Raw genomic sequence first — 4,740 nt, forward strand, 5'->3', positions numbered from 1 at the left:
AATCATTTTTTACAAAATTATTCGAATTTTCAATCCAAAAAGATAATTTTCCATAAAAAAATGATTTTCAAGCAAAATACTATATTTTACAAAACGAAAAAGCCAAAGTTTTGAACAAAAAAAATTTATTTCGAGCCAGAAAGATTTCAGTTTAATTTTTATCATCAAAATATGAATTTTCAACGAAAAATATTTTTTTACTAAAATATTCGAATCTTCTATTCAAAAAGGATAATTTTCAATAAAAAATTAATTTAAAAAAACAGTATAATTTTCTACCAAATTAATATAATTTTTAACCCAAAAAGACGAATTTTAGAGAAAAAAATCAATTTTCAAGCCAGAAAGATTTCAGTTGTAATTTTCAACAAAAAAAAGGATTATTCACAAACAAAGAAAAAAATTTCATTCCACAATAGTATAATTATAAATAAAAAAATCATTTTCTGCGAAAATAGGAAACTTTTAAACACAAATAGGATAATATTCAACAAAAAAATAATTTTCTACCAAAATAGTCGATATTTCAATAAAAATTTTCTACTTTAAAATAAAAAATTCGAATTTTCAAACAAAAATATTTACTGAGTTGGAAAAAAATAATTTTTTACTAAAATATTCGAATCTTCTGTTCGAAAAGAATAATTTTCAATAAAAAATAATAATTTTTTAACAGAACAGTATAATTTTCTATCAAAAAAATATAATTTCAAACACAAAGACGAATTTTCAAGCCAGAAAGATTTCAGTTGAATTTTCAGCAACAAAATATGAATTTTTAATAAAAAATAATATTTTTACCAAAGTATTCGAACTTTGAATCCAAAAAAGATTATTTACAACAACAAAATAATTTTTTACTAAAATAGTATAATTTTTAACAAAAAATGGCGAATTTACGAGAAACAAAAATTAATCTTCAAGCCTGAAAGATATGAGTTGAATTTTTACCAAAAAAAAATCATTTTCTACGGAAATAGTCAAATTTCAAACCCAAAAAAGATAATTTTACACAAAAAATGACGAATTTTCGAGAAAAAAAAATAATTTTCAAGTCTGAAATATTTCATTTGAATTTTAATCGTCAAAATATGAATTTTCAACAAAAAAATATTTTTTTTTAGCAAAGTATTCGAATTTTTGAGCCAAAAGGGATTATTTTCAACAAAAAAATAATTGTTTACCAAAATAGTCGATATTTCAAAAAAAATATTCTACTTTAAAATAAAAAATTCGAATTCTCAACCTCGAAAAATTTCGAATGAATTAAAGAAAAAAATAATAATATTTTTTACCAAAATAGTCGAATTTTCAACTAAAAATTTTTATTGAGTTGAAAAAATATTGTTTCTACTCAAATATTCGAATCTTCTATTCAAAAAGGATAATTTTTTAACAAAACCGTATAACTTTATATCAAAATGAATATAATTCTCAACCCAAAAAGACGAATTTTCGAGAGAAAAAAAAATTAATTTTCAAGCCAGAAGGATTTAAGTTGATTTTTTATCATCAAAATATAAATTTTCAACAACAAAAAAAGAATTTTTTTTCTAAAATATTCGAATCTTCTTTTCGAAAAGGATAATTTTCAACAAAACAGTATAATTTTCTATAAAAAAAAAATAATAATTTTCAACCCAAAAAGACGAATTTTCGAGAAAAAAAAAACATTAATTTTCAAGCCAGAACGATTTCAGTTGAATTGTCAAAAAAAATAATTTTCTGCGAAAATAAGAAACTTTTAAACTCAAAAAGGATCATTTTTAACAAAAAAATAATTTTCTACCAAAATTGTCGATATTACAAAAAAAATTTACTACCTTAAAATGAAAAATTCCAATTTTCAAACTAAAAATATTTTGAATGAATTAAAAAAAATTATATTTTTTATCAAAATAGTCGAATTTTAACCAAAAACTTTTATTAAGTTGAAAAGACGAAGATGCTGATTTTTACTTTTTTCTGTTTCAAGCAAAATAGTAAAATTTACGAAACCAATAATACAAATTTTTGAAAAAAAAATAAAAATAATTTTCAAGCCAGAAAGATTTCAGTTGAAATTTTATCATAAAAATATGAATTTTCAACAAAAAATAATTTTTTACTAAAGCATTTGAATTTTCAACCCAAAAAGAATTATTTACAACAAGAAAAAAATAATTCTCTACAAAAATAGTATAATTTTCAACCGGAAAAGACGAATTTAAAAAAAAATTCGAACTAGAAAGATTTCAGTAGAATTATAAAAAAAAAATCATTTTCTACGGGAATAGTCGAATTTTAAATCTAAAATAGTATCATTTTCAACAAAAAATGACGAATTTTCGAGGAGAAAAAAAATTAATCTTCAAGCCAGAAAAATTTTAGTAGAATTTTTAACATCAAAATATTATTTTTCGGGGGAAAAATAATTTTTTACTACAATATTCCAATCTTCTATTCAAAAAGGATAATTTTCAGTAAAAATTTTTTGTTAAAAAAACAGTATAATTTTCTACCAAAATAATATAATTTTCAAACCAAAAAGACGACTTCTAAAAAAAAAATTAATTTTCAAGCTAGAAACGTTCTAGTTGAATTATCAACAACAAAAAATCATTTTCGACGGAAATAGTCAAATTTCAAACCCAAAAAGGACAATTTTACACAAAAAATGACGAATTTTCGAGAAAAAAAATTAATTTTCAAGCCAAAAATATTTAATTTAAATTTTAATCGTCAAAATATGAATTTTTCAACAAAAAAAAAGAATTTTTTCTCCAAACTATTCGAATTTTTGAGCCAAAAAGGATTATCTTCAACAAAAAAATTATTTTCTATCAAAATAATCGATTTGATGAATGAATTTAAAAAAAATTAATATTATTTTCTACCAAAATAGTCCAATTTTCAACCAAACATTTTTATTGGGTTGGAAAAAATACAATTTTTTACTAAAATATCCGAATCTTCTATTCAAAAAGGATAATTTTCAAGAAAAAAATACTTTTTTAACAAAAAAGTATAATTTTCTACCAAAATAAGGTAATTTTTTTCAACCCAAAAAGACGAATTTTTAATAAAAAATAATAATTTTCAATCCAGAATGATTTCAGTGCAATTTTCATCATCAAAATATGAATTTTCAACAAAAAATAATATTTTTACCAAAGTACTTAAATTTTCAACACGAAAAGCATTATATATAACAAAAATAATTTTATGCCAAAATAGTATAATTTTCAAGCTAGAAAGATTTCAGTTGAATTATAAAAAAAATCATTTTCTATGCAAATAGTTAAATTTTAAACTCAAAACATTATAATTTTCAACAAAAAATGACGAAATTTCGAAAAAAATTAATCTTCACGTCTGAAAGATTTGAGTTGAATTTTCAAAAAAAAAATCATTTTCTACGGAAATAGTCAAATTTCAAACCCAAAAAGGATAATTTTACACAAAAAATGACGAATTTTCGAGAAAAAAAATTAATTTTCAAGCCTGAAATATTTCATTTGAATTTTAATCGTCAAAATATGAATTTTCAACAAAAAAATAATTTTTTTCCTTCAAAGTATTCGAATTTTTGACCCAAAAAGGATTATTTTCAACAACAAAAAATACCAAAATAGTAAAATTTTCAATAAAAAATGACGAATGTTCGAGAAAAAAAATTAGTCTTAAAGCCAGAAAAATTTTAGTTGAATTTTCTGCATCAAAATATGAATTTTGAACAAAAAAATAATTTTCTACCAAATTGTCGATATTTTGATAAAAATTTACTACTTTAAAATAAAAAATTCGAATTTTCAACAAAAATATTTATTGTGTTGGAAAAAAAAAAATTTTTTACTAAAATATTCGAATCTTCTTTTCGAAAAGGATAATTTTCAATAAAAAAAATAATTTTTTAACAAAACAGTATAATTTTCTACCAAAAAAATATAATTTTCAACCCAAAGACGAATTTAAAAAAAAATTTTAATTTTCAAGCCAGAAAGATTTCACTTGAATTTTCAACATCAAAATATGAATTTTCAACAAAAAATTTTTTTTTTTAACAAAGTATTCATTCGAATTTTCAACTCAAAAAAGATTATTATTTACAACAACAAAAAATACCAAAATAGTATAATTTTCAACAAAAAAAGACGAATTTTCGAGAAAAAAAAATTAATTTTCAAGCCAGAAAAATTCTTGTTGAATTTTCTACATCAAAATATGAATTTTGAACAAAAAAATAATTTTCTACCAAATTGATGATATTTCAATAAAAATTTCCTACTTTAAAATAAAATATTCCAATTTTCAACCTAGAAAGATTTCGAATAAATTTTTAAAAAAAATCTATACATTTTTTACCAAAATAGTCGAATTTTCAACCAAAAATTTTTATGGACTTGGAAACAAAGAAATTTTGGTTTTTAATTTTTTTCTGCTTTGTTTGAAGATTTTTCCTCAGATGGAAAGGAAGAAATTTTTTATTTTTTTAGGAATCAGAAGATTTGTTTTTCTGAATTGCAACCGGGATTTTTTCTTATTTTTTTAAAATTCTGAAGTGAAAATTTTTATTTATATAAATTTTCTATTTTGAAGCACGAATTTGGAAATGTAATTTTTTATATCTCAATTTTTCACAGTTTAATACAAAAAACATTTTAAAATTAAATGTATTTTTCAGAAATATTTTCCGTTAATCATAAACAATGTTTAAAAAAATATATAATAATTAAATATATCATAAAAAATATAATAATC

This window comes from Belonocnema kinseyi, chromosome 5, assembly GCF_010883055.1.
Source record: "Belonocnema kinseyi isolate 2016_QV_RU_SX_M_011 chromosome 5, B_treatae_v1, whole genome shotgun sequence".
Taxonomy (NCBI): Eukaryota; Metazoa; Arthropoda; class Insecta; order Hymenoptera; family Cynipidae; genus Belonocnema; species Belonocnema kinseyi.